This window comes from Coregonus clupeaformis, chromosome 37, assembly GCF_020615455.1.
Source record: "Coregonus clupeaformis isolate EN_2021a chromosome 37, ASM2061545v1, whole genome shotgun sequence".
Taxonomy (NCBI): domain Eukaryota; kingdom Metazoa; phylum Chordata; class Actinopteri; order Salmoniformes; family Salmonidae; genus Coregonus; species Coregonus clupeaformis.
In genome coordinates this window covers 9,491,190-9,511,393 of record NC_059228.1, presented here as the reverse complement: position 1 = coordinate 9,511,393, position 20,204 = coordinate 9,491,190, and positions in this window count along the sequence as shown.

The following is a 20,204-nucleotide window of genomic DNA, read 5'->3' as shown; positions in this document are numbered from 1 at the left end:
ACCAGCTCGGAAACCGGATTGCATAGCGGAGAAGGTACGGTGGGATTCGAAATGGTCGGTGATCTGTTTGTTGACTTGGCTTTCAAACACTTTTGAAAGGCAGGGCAGGATGGATATGGGTCTGTAACAGTTTGGATCTAGAGTGTCACCCCCTTTGAAGAGGGGGATGACCGCGGCAGCTTTCCAATCTCTGGGGATCTCAGACGTTACGAAAGAGAGGTTGAACAGGCTAGTAATAGTCTCCTAGTCTCACTTATGTAAGAAATAACGTAATACACACCATTTTCTCGTTCTTAGTGACACAGTCTGACAGACTCAATTACACTCTGAAACTGGATGCTTTGTGAGGTCTTTCTCATTCTCTCTCTCTCTCTCTCTCTCTCTCTCTCTCTCTCTCTCTCTGCCTCTGCCTCTGCCTCTGCCTCTGTCTGTCTGTCTGTCTGTCTGTCTGTCTGTCTGTCTGTCTGTCTGTCTGTCTGTCTGTCTGTCTGTCTGTCTGTCTGTCTGTCTGTCTGCCTGTCTGCCTGCCTGCCTGCCTGCCTGCCTGCCTGTCTCTCTCTCTCTCTCTCTCTCTCTCTCTCTGTCTCTCTCTCTCTCTCTCTCTCTCTCTCTCTCTCTCTCTCTCTCTCTCTCTCTCTCTCTCTCTCTCTCTCTCTCTCTGTCTACTCTCTCTCTCTCTCTCTCTCTCTCTCTCTCTCTCTCTCTCTCTCTCTCTCTCTCTCTCTCTCTCTCTCTCTCTCTCTCTCTCTCTCTCTCTCTCTCTGCCTCTGCCTCTGTCTCTGTCTCTCCGTCTCTCTCTCTCTCTCTCTCTCTCTCTCTCTCTCTCTCTCTCTCTCTCTCTCTCTCTCTCTCTCTCTCTCTCTGCCTCTGCCTCTGCCTCTGCCTCTGCCTCTGCCTCTGCCTCTGCCTCTCTCTCTCTCTCTCTCTCTCTCTCTCTCTCTCTCTCTCTCTCTCTCTCTCTCTCTCTCTCTCTCTCTCTCTCTCTCTCTCTCTCTCTCTCTCTGCCTCTGCCTCTGCCTCTGCCTCTGCCTCGGCCTCTGCCTCTCTCTCTCATCTCTCACTCTCTCACTCTCTCACTCTCTCACTCTGACTCTCAGTTGTCTCTGACTCACAACGCAGGCCTTGATTGTGGGCTGTAAGTCCGGAACAGAAAGGAAATGACAATGTGAGCATTCATGCCTGTAGCTGTACAGTCACTCACTCTATGTCAAACATAGGCATTTGGGAGCACTGACTCATCAAGTGGTGGTGGAGGTTCATTCGCAAATGTGCAACATCAAGATTATGCCATTTTCTCTCTCTCTCTCAGCAAGGTAAGGAGGATGTGAAATATACATTCTCCATAACAGAGAATCAGTCATTTACTAAATGGAATAACTTGCATGGCGGTTTTTCAGAGCCATACAGATGTAGAATCTTAATTTGAGCCAGTTTGCTACAGCAGGAAAATAATCCTGCAGCAACAGGAAATGTAAATTATTATGTGGATTAGAATTAATGGACATTTCTGTAGCGGTTGATACATTTTTTGTTAGGGCAAATCATGTCTGAATTTGCAAAGTGGAAATTACAAACTTTAGAAGCCTTTTTAAACCTCAAATACACCACTGCTGTGCATTTCTCAGCAACAAAAGAGTGATCAAATTAAGATCCTACATCTGTACATTGTAAGCTGACATCTGACTGATTTTGTGGAGGCCCTTACAGCCATAAATTCACAAAGACATACTGTAATTTTTGGTTCTCAGATGATACCATATGATCTATAATGTGGGTCAACCACATACTTTATCTGCCCATTAAAGTACTGTAACAACCCAAAATACAACAAAGGTTGCTTTGAAAATTATATATTTCACTGTAACTCCACCACCCCGTCGGGGGGCGTGAGATGAGAGAAATGCATCAAAGAGGCCACATATTTCTCACGCAGGCCCAGTTATATCTCAGTGCTATCTCAGTGGTAGCTCTGGCCTCTGACAGGTCTTCTGCTCATCACATCGACAGCTCAACACTCACAGTCTCCCTCCACAGCAGTGGGAATGAAATCAATGGCCGACACTGAGACAAAGAAAATTCACTCTCTTCACTCTCTTCGACGGATACATCTAATGAATCATTCTGATAGGGTACAGGATGGTATTTGCTACCGACCAGATTTCCGATGAGAATGAAGATTGTAATTACCGTGATGTCTGTCCTGAAGTAATTAGAGTGTATACAAACATGTAACTGATACACACACACACACATACACACACACACACACACACACACACACACACACACACACACACACACTCCCTCCCCCTCCCTCCCTCCCTCCCTCCCTCCCTCCCTCCATCCCTTGGCATCAAGTTTTGAGGTGAAATTAAATACTTTAATGTATTGTCCTGATGCCCAGACTGTTTGGTGTTAAGCCTCTCTCACATCTCCCACCCACATACCATGGAGGCCCACAAAGGGGGACCGGCTGGGAGAGTTAAAGTGATTCACAGTGAGACTGTGGTATTATTTTCCTATGCCTGTGTAACCTTTTGGATACTATCAGAGACAGATCACCTTAATACCAGCCCAATGATTCATAGAGAATGGAACTGAATGGAGGAAATGTCTCAGGAAAGGACTCTCTGAACCCAATCACAGACATGTGCAACCTTCAGCTGTTTAGTTGACATTACCTGTGTTACCCCTAGAAGGGAACAGGTTGATAAGCACCTTTATTTGCCTTTTTTCTGCATTCACAAGGTAATGTGAATTCACAGTGTGGGATCTATTATGTATTTCTGGGCTTCCATTTCTCACTTGAATGTAGCTGCCTGGTGTTTAAATGATCACATATGGACACGTGCAGTGGTCACTCTCTGTGTCATTTACCTAATGAAGCCATGTGTTCAGTTTATGTGCATTAGATGGTGTAGGTGTGTGGTTGGGTGTGTGTGTCTGTGTATTTTTGAATGAGTGTGTGTGTGTGTGTTTTACGTGCTCAAGGTGACAGTGCCAGGGCCAGTGTCGTAAACATACCATGAATCAACCGGATGATGGGAAAAGAGGGAGGGAATGTGTCATTGCCAGTGGATTAACCTGCTTGCAGATCCTAGTGCTCATGTACTATGAGTCACCAGCTGTACTCTTCTGGGCTGTACACTTTAGTACATTAGTGTGTTGGGCACAGGAATACCCTCTGTTCTGAGTCAAGATGTCTCTGAACATTTACTGTTAACACAATACAACACAATGCTAACTACATCCACAGGGGATCCATGATTCATCCACCTCACGTTGTTTAAAAGCAAGTTGGCAAGAGGCACAGAAAATAAGTATGTGTGTGTATGTGCGTGTATGCGTGTGTTCATGGAAATTTCCACTTCTTAAAGCTGTTGTAAATTCTTCCAAGTCGTGATATTTTCTCGCGTTAACCCTGTGTACAATATTGACATCTATCGGCCAATGAACAACACCGCATCACTCCCAGTCATTTAAAAGGTGGTAAGATACTGTACATAATTGTTATTATGGGTGCAGGCCAACCTACACTCTACAACATTTTATCTTGTTGTTTTTCATTAGACAATACAAAATACAATCACTAACATTAACACATAGAATAGGACAAAGAGATGGAAACATATGAGTATACAAACTACACATCCTAGGCATAGTGTTCATGCCCACATGCTGCATGTATGTTGAAATAGTACAGTGATTACTGTTTTAATATATAGTGTATATACAGTATCTTTATTCATTATCATTACAAAATATATGTTTTCAAATACTAGTAAATTAAGTGAGGTAATCCAGTATTTGGACATTTTGAAAAGAGCTCTATGAATGCAATCCATTACGACAAAATGCAATAACAGTTCTTTACAGATGCAGGTTCTGTGTATGTAATTATACGGTCATTATGATGCACAGTACCGTTCACCAAGAGAATCACTCAACCCAGTCACCCGACAGTCAAACATTAAAATGAGGTTCCTACTCTAATATGAGAACTGAACAGGATTGGCTGCCAATGGTAAGTGTTATGTATTGAGGATGGGAAAGGCTTGAATACAACCTTTCTTACAGCGATATTGATCTAATGTGACTGCATCATTATTTGATTAATTAAGTTGACAGGTGTGTATCATCTCATGGAGTTTCAGGTCAGGTGATCAGATGATCTAGTAGTTGGTCGGCACGCACATGCAGGAGGCACACACACACGTGTGGCTGTGTGTGTGTGTGTGTTTGTGTGTATCTGTGTGTGTGTGTGTGTGTGTGTGATGCATCTTTGTCTGTGACTCACTACTTAATAAAAAGCCACATCCTCCCATTGTTTTACATCAGATCAAGTCACTCCTACGCGACGCTCGTCCCTAAACCGATCAGTGCAGGCGGAATCAACCCGCTATCTGACATAAGACAATGACATCCGCCTTGCCTGAATGTTCTGTCCTCAGTGTTCTTGTGACTTTGTGCACTCATTAGCATGGCTTCTACAAATGGCATTGACTAAATAGTTCTTGGATCATCTTCTTACCATAAAATAGCTATTGTCATCAAAGCATTTAGTCATATTTTAAAACACTACACCACAAATACACATGAGAACAGAGAGATCAATTAAAATTAAAATGTTGATGTTTGTGACAAGTTTGAAATGTAACCACATTCTCAGTTGACTGCTCTCTCAGGTCCTTCGGTTTTTGGAGCGGTTACAGTATAAGGAGGAGTAATGATACGGAGAGCAGATGGGGAGGAAGAGACGGTGGAGAAGGAGGAGGGGGTAATGGCAGCTGTCACAGAGGAACAAACACCTTCCTCTGTGAGAGTAGTTATTCAGAAAGGGCCAGGAGTCGCCTCCACCAAACAGCTGTCCCAGACCTGTCAGATCTCAACCACATCTCAACAGCCTAATTGGATTTGGGCGCTGTTGCAAGCGTACCCAGCACTCATTGTGATAAATTGATACCTCCCACCCACAACTCCAAATTGATGTCTCAACCCAATCCACCTGGGGTTAACGAGGTTTGTGAGGCCACTTCCATTGTGTAGGCTACTGTAGGCTAAATATTGTGAAATTCCATTCTAGTATCTAAATCTCTGTCCATCTGCTACTTTATTTCAGTACCTAAAACGCAGTAAATTGTAAAGCATGTTATAGGATTACATATGTTAGCATGGCAGATGAAAACTCACAACAATGGAAACAAACAACCCATATTGCTTTAAGGCTGTTGAATCTATGGCTTTATGTTACTCAGATTACCTCCTGATTACATTGTCCAACAGGAGACAGTTTATCAGAGCATGTGAAGAGACTGCCCCCCAGTGGATATCAAGGGAAAGGGACACCAAGTGTTGCATGTCTAGTAGTCTCAGAAATCCCAGACCTTGTCAGATCATTGTTCATGTGGGAGACAAATCATCTGCCTAGGAAGACTACCTGTCTAGGGTTGCAAAGTTTCAGAAACGTTCAAAAAATTCCCAGATTTTCCAGAAAACAAGGTTGGATGATTCAGAAAAAAATAAGGACATCCAGAATCCTCCAACCAGGATTTAAGAAAAACGTAAGAATTTTGGGAAAGTTACCAAAATGTTGCAATGCTATGCTTGTTACTATACCAAATCATATTGGATTTAATCCATGGTAATTACTATTTCAGTGAATACATTAGCCATTATCAATGGACTGATCAAGGGAGAGGGGTCTTTCTCTGATGCTGTCAGGGTAAAGAGTGGTCTTGGATATGATAGAGCACATACACTGAGTGTACAAAACAGGAACACCTGCTCTTTCCATGACATAGACTGACCAGGTGATGCCAGGTGAAAGCTATGATCCCTTATTGATGTCACCTGTTAAATCCATGTCAATCAGTGAAGATGAAGGGGAGGAGACAGGTTAAAGAAGGATGTTTAAGCCTTAAGACAATTGAGACATGGATTGTGTATGTGTGCCATTCAAAGGGTGAATAGGCAAGACAAAATATTTAATTGCCAGGCGCACCAGTTTGAGTGTGTCAAGAATTGCAACGCTGTTGTGTTTTTCACACTCAACAGTTTCCCATGTCTATCAAGAATGGTCCACCACCCAAACGACATCCAGCCAACTTGACACAAATGTGGGAAGCATTGGAGTCATCATGGGCCAGCATCCCTATGGAACGCTTTCGGCAACTTGTAGAGTCCATGCCCCTGACGACTGAGGCTGTTCTGAGGGCAAAAGGGCGTGCAACTCAATATTAGAAAGATGTTCCTAATGTTTTGTACTCTCAGTGTAAGTGTACAGTTGGATACATTCTTAATTCACAATGGACCAGTACACTACAGGGCCTATGATTCTATAATAAATCCTATGATATACAGTATTCAGACCCCTTGACTTTTTCCACATTTTGTTAAATTACAGCCTTTCCCCTCAGCAATCTACACACAATACCCTATAATGACAAAGCGAAACAGGTTTTGAGACATTTAGCAAATTTCTTAAAAATAAAAAACATAAATACCTTATTTACATAAGTATTCAGACCCTTTGCTATGAGACTCGAAATTGAGCTCAGGTGCATCCTGTTTCCATTGATCATCCTTGAGATGTTTCTACAACTTGATTGGAGTTCACCTGTGGTAAATTCAATTGATTGGACAAAATTTGAAAAGGCACACACCTGTCTATTTAAGGTCCCACAGTTGACAGTGCAGGTCAGAGCAAAAACCAAGTCATGAGGTCGAAGGAATTGTCCGTAGAGCTCCGAGATAGGATTGTGTCGAGGCACAGATCTGGGGAAGGGTACCAAAAAATGTCTGCAACATTGAAGATCCCCAAGAACACAGTGGCCTCCATCATTCTTAAATGGAAGACTCTTCCTAGAGCTGGCCGCCCGGCCAAACTGAGCAATCGGGGGAGAAGGGCTTAGGTCAGGGAGATGACCAAGAACCCGATGGTCACTCTGACAGAGCTCCAGAGTTTTTATTTTTGTTATTTTTTTAATTTCACCTTTATTTAACCAGGTAAGCCAGTTGAGAACAAGTTCTAATTTACAACTGCGACCTGGCCAAGATAAAGCAAAGCAGTGCGATAAAAACAACAACACAGAGCTACATATTGGGTAAAACAAAACATAAAGTCAAAAATACAACAAAATATATATACAGTGTGTGCAAATGTAGCAAGTTATGGAGGTAAGGCAATAAATAGGCCATAGTGCAAAATAATTACAATTAGTATTAACACTGGAATGCTAGATGTGCAAGAGATTATGTGCAAATAGAGATACTGGGGTGCAAAAGAGCAAAATAAAATAAATAACAATATAGGGATGAGGTAGTTGGGTGGGCTAATTTCAGATGGGCTGTGTACAGGTGCAGTGATCGGTAAGGTACTCTGACAACTGATGCTTAAAGTTAGTGAGGGAGATAAGAGTCTCCAGCTTCAGAGATTTTTGCAATTCGTTCCAGTCATTGGCAGCAGAGAACTGGAAGGAATGGCGGCCAAAGGAGGTGTTGGCTTTGGGAATGACCAGTGAGATATACCTGCTGGAGCGCAGACTACGGGTGGGTGCTGCTATGGTGACCAATGAGCTAAGATAAGGCGGGGATATGCCTAGCAGTGATTTATAGATGGCCTGGAGCCAGTGGGTTTGACGACGAACATGTAGTGAGGACCAGCCAACAAGAGCATACAGGTCACAGTGGTGGGTAGCGTATGGGGCTTTGGAGACAAAACGGATGGCACTGTGATAGACTACATCCAATTTGCTGAGTAGAGTGTTGGAGGCTATTTTGTAAATGACATCGCCGAAGTCAAGGATCGGTAGGATAGTAAGTTTTATGAGGGCATGTTTGGCAGCATGAGTGAAGGAGGCTTTGTTGCGAAATAGGAAGCCGATTCTAGATTTAACTTTGGATTGGAGATTCTTTATGTGAGTCTGGAAGGAGAGTTTACAGTCTAACCAGACACCTAGGTATTTGTAGTTGTCCACATACTCTAGGTCAGACCCGTCAAGAGTGGTGATTCTAGTCGGGTGGGCGGGTGCCAGCAGCATTCGATTGAAAAGCATGCATTTAGTTTTACTAGTGTTTAAGAGCAGTTGGAGGCTACTGAAGGAGTGTTGTATGGCATTGAAGCTCGTTTGGAGGTTTGTTAACACAGTGTCCAATGAAGGGCCAGATGTATACAAAATGGTGTCGTCTGCGTAGAGGTGGATCTGAGAGTCACCAGCAGCAAGAGCGACATCATTGATATACACAGAGAAAAGTGTCGGCCCAAGAATTGAACCCTGTGGCACCCCCATAGAGACTGCCATAGGTCCAGACAACAGGCCCTCCGATTTGACACACTGAACTCTATCTGAGAAGTAGTTGGTGAACCAGGCGAGGCAGTCATTTGAAAAACCAAGGCTATTTAGTCTGCCAATAAGAATGCGGTGGTTGACAGAGTCGAAAGCCTTGGCCAGGTCGATGAAGACGGCTGCACAGTACTGTCTATTATCAATCGCGGTTATAATATCGTTTAGGACCTTGAGCGTGGCTGAAGTGCACCCATGACCAGCTCGGAAACCAGATTGCATAGCGGAGAAGGTACGGTGGTATTCGAAATGGTCGGTGATCTGTTTGTTAACTTGGCTTTCAAATACTTTCGAAAGGCAGGGCAGGATGGATATAGGTCTGTAGCAGTTTGGATCTAGAGTGTCACCCCCTTTGAAGAGGGGGATGACCGCGGCAGCTTTCCAATCTCTGGGGATCTCAGACGTTATGAAAGAGAGGTTGAACAGACTAGTAATAGGGGTTGCGACAATTTCGGCGGCTAGTTTTAGAAAGAAAGGGTCCAGATTGTCTAGCCCAGCTGATTTGTAGGGGTCCAGATTTTGCAGCTCTTTCAAAACGTCAGCTGTCTGAATTTGTGTGAAGGAGAAGCGGGGGGGGGCATGGGCAAGAGTGCAAGATATGATGTGCAAATACAGATACTGGGGTGCAAATGAGCAAAATAAATAACAATACGGGGATGAGGTAGTTGGGTGGGCTAATTTCAGATGGGCTGTGTACATGTGCAGTGATCGGTAAGGTGCTCTGACAACTGATGCTTAAAGTTAGTGAGGGAGATAAGAGTCTTCAGCTACAGAGATTTTTGCAGTTCGTTCCAGTCATTGGCAGCAGAGAACTGGAAGGAATGGCAGCCAAAGGAGGTGTTGGCTTTGGGGATGACCAGTGAGATATACCTGCTGGAGCGCATACTACGGATGGGTGTTGCTATGGTGACCAATGAGCTAAGATAAGGTGGGGATTTGCTTGGCAGTGATTTATAGACGGCCTGGAGCCAGTGGGTTTGGCGACGAATATGTTTTGGCGACGAATATGTAGTGAGGACCAGCCAACAAGAGCGTACAGGTCACAGTGGTGGGTAGTATATGGGGCTTTGGTGACAAAACGGATGGCACTGTGATAGACTACATCCAATTTGCTGATTATAGTGTTGGAGGCTATTTTGTAAATGACATCGCCGAAGTCAAGGATCGGTAGGATAGTCAGTTTTACGAGGGCATGTTTGGCAGCATGAGTGAAGGAGGCTTTGTTGCGAAATAGGAAGCTGATTCTAGATTGAACTTTGAATTGGAGATGCCTAATGTGAGTCTGGAAGGAGAGTTTACAGTCTAACCAGACAGCTAGGTATTTGTAGTTGTCCACATACTCTAGGTCAGACCCGTCGAGAGTAGTGATTCTAGTCGGGTGGGCGGGTGCCAGCAGCGTTCGATTGAAGAGCATGCATTTAGTTTTACTAGTGTTTAACAGCAGTTGGAGGCTACGGAAGGAGTGTTGTAAGGCATTGAAGCTCGTCTGGAGGTTGGTTAACACAGTGTCCAATGAAGGGCCAGATGTATACAAAATGGTGTCGTCTGCGTAGAGGTGGATCTGAGAGTCACCAGCAGCAAGAGCGACATCATTGATAAAAGTCAGCCCAAGAATTGAACCCTGTGGCACCCCCATAGAGACTGCCATAGGTCCAGACAACAGGTCCTCCGATTTGACACATTGAACTCTATCTGAGAAGTAGTTGGTGAACCAGGCGAGGCAGTCATTTGAGAAACCAAGGCTATTTAGTCTGCCAATAAGAATGCGGTGGTTGACAGAGTCGAAAGCCTTGGCCAGGTCGATGAAGACGGCTGCACAGTACTGTCTATTATCGATTGCGTTTATAATATCGTTTAGGACCTTGAGCGTGGCTGAGGTGCACCCATAACCAGCTCGGAAACCGGATTGCATAGCGGAGAAAATACGGTGGGATTCGAAATGGTCGGTGATCTGTTTGTTAACTTGGTTTTCAAAAACTTTCGAAAGGCAGGGCAGGATGGATATAGGTCTGTAACAGTTTGGATCTAGAGTGTCACCCCCTTTGAAGAGGGGGATGACCGCTGCAGCTTTCCAATCTCTGGGGATCTCAGATGTTACGAAAGAGAGGTTGAACAGGCTAGTAATAGGGGTTGCGACAAATTCGGCTGCTATTTTTAGAAAGAAAGGGTCCAGATTGTCTAGCCCAGATGATTTGTAGGGGTCCAGATTTTGCAGCTCTTTCAGAACATCAGCTGTCTGAATTTGTGTGAAGGAGAAGCGGGGGGTGCAGAGCTGGTGGCCGGGGTAGTGGTAGCCAGGTGGAAAGCATGGCCAGCCGTAGCAAAATGCTTGTTGATATTCTCAATTATTGTAGATTTATCGGTGGTGATAGTGTTTCCTAGCTTCAGTGCAGTGGGCAGCTGGGAGGAGGTGCTCTTATTCTCCATGGACTTTACAGGGTCCCAAAACTTTTTGGATGCAAATTTCTGTTTGAAAAAGCTAGCCTTTGCTTTCCTAACTGCTTGTGTATATTGGCCCCTAACTTCCCTGAAAAGTTGCATATCGTGGGGGCTATTCGATGCTAATGCAGTACGCCACAGGATGTTTTTGTGCTGGTCAAGGGCAGTCAAGTCTGAGGAGAACCAGGGGCTATATCTGTTCTTAGTTCAGAATTTTTTGATTGGGGCATGCTTATTTAAGATTGAGAGGAAAGCACTTTTAAAGAACTACCAGACATCCTCTACTGACGGAATGAGATCTATATCCATCCAGGATACCTGGGTCAGGTCAATTAGGAAGGCCTGCTCGCTAAGGTGTTTTAGGGAGCGTTTGACAGTGATGAGTTGGTGGTCATTTGACCACGGACCCGTTACGGACGCAGGCAATAAGGCAGTGATCGCTGAGATCCTGGTTGAAGACAGCGGAGGTGTATTTAGAGGGTAAGTTAGTCAGGATGATATCTATGAGGATGCCCATGTTTACGGATTTAGGGTTGTACCTGGTAGGTTCCTTGATAATTTGTGTGAGATTGAGGGCATCTAGTTTGGATTGTAGGATGGCCGGGGTGTTAAGCATATCCCAGTTTAGGTCACCAAGCAGTACGATCTCTGAGGATAGATGGGGGGTAATCAATTCACATATGGTGTCCAGGGCACAGCTGGGGGCTGAGGGGGGTCTGTAGCAAGCGGCAACAGTGAGAGACTTATTTCTGGAAAGGTGGATTTTTAGAAGTCTTAGCTCAAACTGTTTGGGCACAGACCTGGATAGTATGATAGAGCTCTGCAGGCTATCTCTACAGTAGATTGCAACTCCACCCCCTTTGGCAGTTCTATCTAGATGGAAAATGTTGTAGTTGGGGATGGACATTTCTGAATTTTTGGTGGCCTTCCTAAGCCAGGATTCAGACACTGCTAGAACATCAGGGTTGGCGGAGTGTGCTAACGCAGTGAATAACTCAAACTTAGGAAGGAGGCTTCTGATGTTAACGTGCAGAAAACCAAGGCTTTTACGGTTACAGAAGTCAACAAATGATAGCTCCTGGGGAGTAGGAGTGATACTGGGGGCTGCAGGGCCTGGGTTGGCCTCTACATCACCAGAGGAACAGAGGAGGACTAGAATAAGGATACGGCTAAAGGCTTTAAGAACTGGTCTTCTAGTGTGTTGGTCTTCTAAATCTGATGTTCTGGGTGAAAACCGCTAACGGTGGCTAATAACAAGTAGCCAGTTAGCTAGTTAGCTGGCTAGCTAGTTTTAACTGGATATTCTAGATAAAGGTGAGTAAATGATAGTATCCGTTCCACATTGAGTGAGGCGGGTTGCAGGAAAGTATATTTAGTAGAAGGATGAAAAGTGTGATAGGGAAATATATACAGTGGGGGGAAAAATTATTTAGTCAGCAACCAATTGTGCAAGTTCTCCCACTTAAAAAGATGAGAGAGGCCTGTAATTTTCATCATAGGTACACGTCAACTATGACAGACAAAATGAGATTTTTTTTCTCCAGAAAATCACATTGTAGGATTTTTAATGAATTTATTTGCAAATTATGGTGGAAAATAAGTATTTGGTCAATAACAAAAGTTTCTCAATACTTTGTTATATACCCTTTGTTGGCAATGACACAGGTCAAACGTTTTCTGTAAGTCTTCAGAAGGTTTTCACACACTGTTGCTGGTATTTTGGCCCATTCCTCCAAGCAGATCTCCTCTAGAGCAGTGTTGTTTTGGGGCGGTGTGTTTGGGATCATTGTCATGCTGAAAGACCCAGCCACGTTTCATCTTCAATGCCCTTGCTGATGGAAGGAGGTTTTCACTCAAAATCTCACGATACATGGCCCCATTCATTCTTTCCTTTACACGGATCAGTCGTCCTGGTCCCTTTGCAGAAAAACAGCCCCAAAGCATGATGTTTCCACCCCCATGCTTCACAGTAGGCATGGTGTTCTTTGGATGCAACTCAGCATTCTTTGTCCTCCAAACACGACGAGTTGAGTTTTTACCAAAAAGTTCTATTTTGGTTTCATCTGACCATATGACATTCTCCCAATCCTCTTCTGGATCATCCAAATGCACACTAGCAAACTTCAGACGGGCCTGGACATGTACTGGCTTAAGCAGGGGGACACGTCTGGCACTGCAGGATTTGAGTCCCTGGCGGCGTAGTGTGTTACTGATGGTAGGCTTTGTTACTTTGGTCCCAGCTCTCTGCAGGTCATTCACTAGGTCCCCCCGTGTGGTTCTGGGATTTTTGCTCACCGTTCTTGTGATAATTTTGACCCCACGGGGTGAGATCTTGCGTGGAGCCCCAGATCGAGAGAGATTATCAGTGGTCTTGTATGTCTTCCATTTCCTAATAATTGCTCCTACAGTTGATTTCTTCAAACTAAGCTGCTTACCTATTGCAGATTCAGTCTTCCCAGCCTGGTGCAGGTCTACAATTTTGTTTCTGGTGTCCTTTGACAGCTCTTTGGTCTTGGCCATAGTGGAGTTTGGAGTGTGACTGTTTGAGGTTGTGGACAGGTGTCTTTTATACTGATAACAAGTTCAAACAGGTGCCATTAATACAGGTAACGAGTGGAGGACAGAGGAGCCTCTTAAAGAAGAAGTTACAGGTCTGTGAGAGCCAGAAATCTTGCTTGTTTGTAGGTGACCAAATACTTATTTTCCACCATAATTTGCAAATAAATTCATAAAAAATCCTACAATGTGATTTTCTGGATATTTTTTTCTCAATTTGTCTGTCGTAGTTGACGTGTACCTATGATTAAAATTACAGGCCTCTCTCATCTTTTTAAGTGGGAGAACTTGCACAATTGGTGGCTGACTAAATACTTTTTTCCCCCACTGTACGTAAAATACAAAAAACAGGCTATTTACACGGACACACAACAGAGAACACGACCGCACTGCTACGCCATCTTGGATTCAAGAGTTCCTCTGTGGGGATGGGAGAACCTTCCTCAAGGACAACTATCTCTGCAGCACTCCACCAATCAGGCTTTTATGGTAGAGTGGCCAGACGGAAGCCACTCCTCAGTAAAAGGCACATGACAGCCTGCTTGGAGTTTGCCAAAAGGCATCTAAAGACTCTCAAACTATGGGAAAACAGATTATCTGGTCTGATGAAACCAAAATTGAACTCTTTGGCCTCAATGCCAATTGTCTCATTTGGAGGAAACCTGGCACCATCCCTACGGTGAAGTATAGTGTTGGCAGCATCATGCTGTGTGGATGTTTGTCAGCGGCAGGGACTGGGAGACTAGTCAGCATCGAGGCAAAGATGAACGGAGCAAGGTACAGGGAGATCCTTGATGAAAACCTGCTCCAGAGCTCTCAGGACCTCAGACTCGGGCAAAGATTCACCTTCCAACAGAACAATGACCCTAAGCAAACATTTACATTTACATTTACGTCATTTAGCAGACGCTCTTATCCAGAGCAACTTACAAATTGGTGCATTCAGCCAAGACAATGCAGGAGTGGCATCGGGACAAGTCTCTGAATGTCCTTGAGTGGCCCAGCCAGAGTCCGGACTTGAACCCAATCGAACATCTCTGGAGAGACCTGAAAATAGCTGTGCAGCAACGCTCCCCATCTAACCTGACAGAGCTTGAGAGGATCTGTTGTGCCAAGCTTGTAGCGTCATAACCAAGAAGACTCAAGGCTGTAATCGCTGGCAAAGGTGCTTCAACAAAGTACTGAGTGAAGGGTCCGTTTTTTAAATGTATTTTATAAATTAGCAAACATTTCTAAAAACCTGTTTTTGCTTTGTCATTATGGGGTATTGTGTGTAGATTGATGAGGGAAAAAAAACGATTTAATCAATTTTAGAATAAGGCTGTAACGTAACAAAGTGGAAAAAGTCAAGGGGTCCGAATACTTTCCGAATGCACTGTACATACTGTAGGATTCCCCAGGTTCTTCCCTTCTCTTTGGGGGCAATCTAGACCTCTGTGGCAACATACACAGCAATGCCCAGTAAAATTTGTTTGATATTAACACACACATCATTCAAATAATTTTGTACAATTTTATTTAGGTTTACCATTAGCTGACGCAAATGGCGACAGCTAATCTTACTGGGGTCCGACACATAACGAAAAAATACTTGACAATGAATAATAATGTGTGGGTGTGTGTAGAGTGTGTGTTTTCACATTTTAGCCATTTAGCAGATGCTCTTATCCAGAGTGACTTACAGTAGTGAGTGCATATATTTTTCATACTTGTCCCCTGTGGGAATCAACCCCACAACCATAGTGTTGCAAGTGCCATGTTCTACCAACTGAGCCACACAGGACATGTCACACACACACACACACACACACACAGACACACACACACACACACACACACACACACACACACACACACACACACACACACACACACACACACACACACACACACACACACACACACACACACACACACACACACACACACACACACACACACACACACACACACACTTGGTGGCGAATGGACAATTCTGTGTTGTTTGTGATAATAATCACTGCCATCTTCTGGAGCACCATGGTTATTACAATGATGCCATTTTTCATTGGCTGTGTCTGAAAATGTTACTAGCTGTCAAATCTTTGCTTCCCCCATCCTGGTATCCTTTGTTCCTCTCAAAGCTCATTGGAGGAGAGGATCTAACCTCCTCCTCCAATAAGCTTTGAGAGGAATTGAGGAAACAAGGATGAAGGAAGCAAGGATTTAAATATTTTCAGACACATCCATTGAGTGCATCAATTGGCGCTATTAACACACTAATGTAATGGACATCTTTCATCAGTATTTTACATGATTGGCCATGATTTGACATTTATGTCACACTGTCTTTGTCAAAAAATTCAGCTTGTTTATCATAGCAGTTAAATGTATACCAATTCAACGAAATAGACAGTGTCCCGTGAAGGGATGTTTATAACAGCAAAGACTCAAATCATTATCTAATTTGGTATTGGCTGTAGGCCTATAAAGAAATAATGCTTTATCTGCCAGACTCAAATGTATTTCTGCTACACATGCCAAATGAATAAAGAAAATAAGTAGAGAGCACAGCCATGGACTGAGATCAACAGGGTAGGGTCTATGGTTGACTAAAATGAGCTGCAGCACAAACAGATGTCGGTTACAAGGTGGAACAATCCCATCATTTTGAGTTTGGGCAAGGCCAAGAGTTGATGTCAATTAAGTCTAACTCTGTAGGGCATTTACATAAGGGGCCAGAGTAGAGCACAGAGAGGGGTTTGTTTCGGGTTTGGCAATGGCGGTTACCTAGCTACACAGGCCAGTTTTCAACACCTTCAGGATCCCTTAGCTAGACAAGCAACAAAAAGGCTAAATTCTGCAGAGAATATTTAGAACAGACCTCATTACTTGGATTCTGGTTTGTGGAGGTGAAGGGTGCAAGTTATGGTTTTGAATGAAGTGAAAAATAAATAAGAGAGTGGGAAGGGGGGGGGGTCTTGGTCTGCTGCCTCCTCTCTGTGTGTTAGTGGGGCGGCTGTTTCTACAATTCTTGACGTTTCTCTAGGGAGGGAATGACAGTGTGAGATTGACTGTATGCTAATGAAAGCATACTAAGTGTGAGGAGGTTATCTGTACATTGTTTGGTGAAGCACCCCTTGTACAGTTAGAGTTTTGAACAATTCCCACCCCAAATAGTTGTTGGCACATTTCAAGTTGCAAAGCATTGGTATGGCAATACAACAGGTCAAGCATCTTTGCTTTATCTTGGTCAGGTCGCAGTTGTAAATGAGAACTTGTTCTCAACTGGCTTACCTGGTTAAATAAAGGTGAAATAAAATAAAATAAAAATATTCTCTGTGCTCCCACTTATTACCTCTGTAGCACAAATGAGGGAGTATTTATAATTTACAAGTACAAACAAAAGGTTTACAGCTTCAGGTGCAGGATACAAACTCCTGATTTCAAGAGAGTTAACTTTCCACATTTTCCTGCATTGGTTCAGATAAGGGCCCTGTTCCAATTTTGAAAATGCAGCCTTTCTTTCTCCCTTCCTCGAAGCAATCACCTATCAGAAATAACTGGACAGGTGAAAGCCATGTGGTGTAGCCCTTGCATTCATTTGTCAAATCATGTTTCATTAGTGAAAATATAAAAGAAGTACAGTAACCACTTGAAAGAAAGAAGAACATCTCATCAGTCAGTCCTTCTAGAATAAACCAGATTTAGTCCACCAGTCTCTTTCGGAAAATAACTGACATTTTGTCCCACAAGAGTACAGCGGTCCAAATTAATTGGTGAGAGAGGGTAAATTAGAAGAGGGGATATTAGCCCTTTCCTGAGGGAGCGTCAAAATAGGTTGGCCTCACAGTGGGATTCACCAAGGCCAAGAAAAGGAGTAGCAGAAATGTGTAATAAATGTAAGGGTAGAGTGATGGCAGAGAAGGCGGACTTTGTGAACTGCTCAAATTGAAATCAAGGACGGGGTTAATTGCTGCCCCCGGCACTTTGTGGCCATGCTGTGTGTGGAGGGGGGTTGGGCCCCTTTCCAGGTTACAGATCAGTACTGGGACCTCCCTAGTCGCTTAGAGGACACGTGCTGAACTGTGTGCATGGTGTATAGGAAAAAGACATGAATAGCTTTAGTGTAGCCTAAGTCATAGATCCACTTCAACAACTATGTGGAGAGTGAAAGACAAACCTATTCTCCAAAAACAACATGTGATGTGATTGACAAAAGAAGAGCACTCCGTCAGTCACAGAAAGACATACTCCAGATTCTAGACAAAGCATTACAGATGGACAAGAAGACACAAAAAAGCACATGTCAGGTCAAACACCTAATAGCTGTTTATAACTGATTGATAAAATCTATAAACTGTCAATAAACGACTTATAAACGCATTACATGCCGAAAAAGGTATACCCTAATGCAGCGTTTCCCAAACTCGGTCCTCTGGACCCCAAGGGGTGCACGTTTTGGTTTTTGCCAATGATCAAAATGATCAAAGCTTGATGATTAGTTGATTATTTGAATCAGCTGTATAGTGCTAGGGCAAAAACCAAAACGTGCACCCTTTGGGGTCTCGAGGACCAAGTTTGGGAAACCCTGGCCTAATTACATTTACATTTACATCATTTAGTAGACGCTCTTATCCAGAGCGACTTACAAATTGGTGCATTCAACTCATGATAGCTAGTAGGACAACCACTTTATATATATATATACAATTATTGGGGGGGGTAGAAGGATTACTTTTATACTATTCCAGGTATTCCTTAAAGAGGTAGGGTTTCAAGTGTCTCCGGAAGGTGGTCAGTGACTCCGCTGTCCTGGCGTCGTGGGGGAGCTGCCAGAGCAGCGAATAGCTTTGACTGGGCAGAGCAGGAACTGTGCTTCCGTAGAGGTAGGGGGGGCTAGCAGGCCAGATGTGGATGAATGTAGTGCCCTCGTTTGGGTGTAGGGTCTGATCAGAGCCTGAAGGTAAGGAGGTGCCGTTCCCCTCACAGCTCCGTAGGCAAGCACCATGGTCTTGTAGTAGATGCAAGCCTCAACTGGAAGCCAGTGGAGTGTGCGGAGGAGCGGGGTGACATGAGAGAACTTGGGAAGGTTGAACACCAGACGGGCTGCAGTGTTCTGGATAAGTTGTAGGGGTTTAATGGCACCTAATGTAAAGTGTTATGGGTGTTATGTAGAATTCTATGTTGATAAATGAGGTACACCATCTTAATTAGCCACAGAGAGTTTAACAGTTTTTATATTGGAGGACATTCCCATGCAATAGTAAAAGTTACATCTTGGGACTAGGAAGTGAAACAGTGAAAACCTTAAGAACATAAACATAAAGTTGAGACATTGTTGTCACAGTTTTAAAAGGGCTGATTCACAGCTCTTTAGAGATTTTTTATTTTATTTTTCTATTTTTATGTGAGTGAATTTGAGCAGTGGAGGGATATGGGTCAAAGTGCACATATTTGCTCACAGACTGGAATTCCTACATCATTTGTTCCATTACCCTGAATGGACAGGGAGGGGCTTCAGCCAGTTGGACGTTGGAGTCCTTTATCAGCAAAATGAATAAAACACACAGACACACACACACACACACGCAAACAACAACCCCTTGTGGGATATCCTGTCCAGGGCAAACAGTGTAGTATTTAGTGGGCCTTGTGAAACACATTACCTGAACTGTTATCATCATGTTTTATGCAAACCTCCTCACATATTTATACTGTCCTTTTTAGGGACATTTCCACTTGCTTTCCTATCTCTGTTTGAATAATACTGTATGGGGAAAGGGGAAAAGGGCTATTGTAGGCTTGGCAAAGTCAACCCCCCAGCTAATGTAAATAGCAACACACCAACTTTATTTTCCTCTCCTCCTTCTCTCCTCCTCCTCACTCCCTCCTTCTCTTTTATTCTCCCTCGCACTGTTACTGGTCTCTTTCAACACAAAACTGTTACCTCTTAATCACCCGACCGCAGCGTGATTGCAGCGAGTATGCTGAGCTGCTGACAAAATGTTGTTAACCTAATGATAAACATCAGTCAGTCTGATCAAGAACATTACGCTAGAGTACACCCAGTTTCAACAACTGGATGAGTACTTGACTTCAAATGAATAAAGATATCAATATCATATCTGTGAGAACTATGAAAGAACATAGGCTACATTGTCATGTTCTGTACTTTTCCAACAAGCAAAAGTAGGAACATCTAAAACAGTAATCACTTGGAACAAATAGAAACACCAATTAAATGAAGAATGATTTGGCAATACTTGATAGGCTACAACACAGTAATGGAGTGTTATTACCCTCCTCATGTCTGTGGTTGAGAGGCCAGCGACTGGTCACACCTGGTGTGCCATGCCAGCACCAACACATGCAAAGCAGCCGGAGATCGTGTACACCAATCCGTCCGCAGCGGCTGGTCTACAACAGAAGGGCCTGTCACCCAATATCACCTCCCTAAACACACACGGCCACAGACACACAGACAAACAGACAAACAGATACATAGACACACACATGCACACACACACACACACACACACACACACACACACACACACACACACACACACACACACACACACTGCCAGACACAGCTGTGGACAATTTGAATAACTTGTTATGGTGATAATCTCTTTGCTCTCTCCACAAAATCTTAATGAGCCATGTGTACTCCCCCACTACCTCCTAAGGTGGCAACACTCCAAAACATTTAGGGACTTCCACCTTGTCCCCGTATTTGCTCCTTTTCCCTCTTTGGCTCATGCCCTGATTGGTTCTTGAATGTTCTGACCTCTTGCCCTCTGAGTACTATTTCAATGGGTCAATCTTTTACCTCTATACTTCCTCCAGACCATTAGGGAAGGATATGGCACACAAGAGGAAACT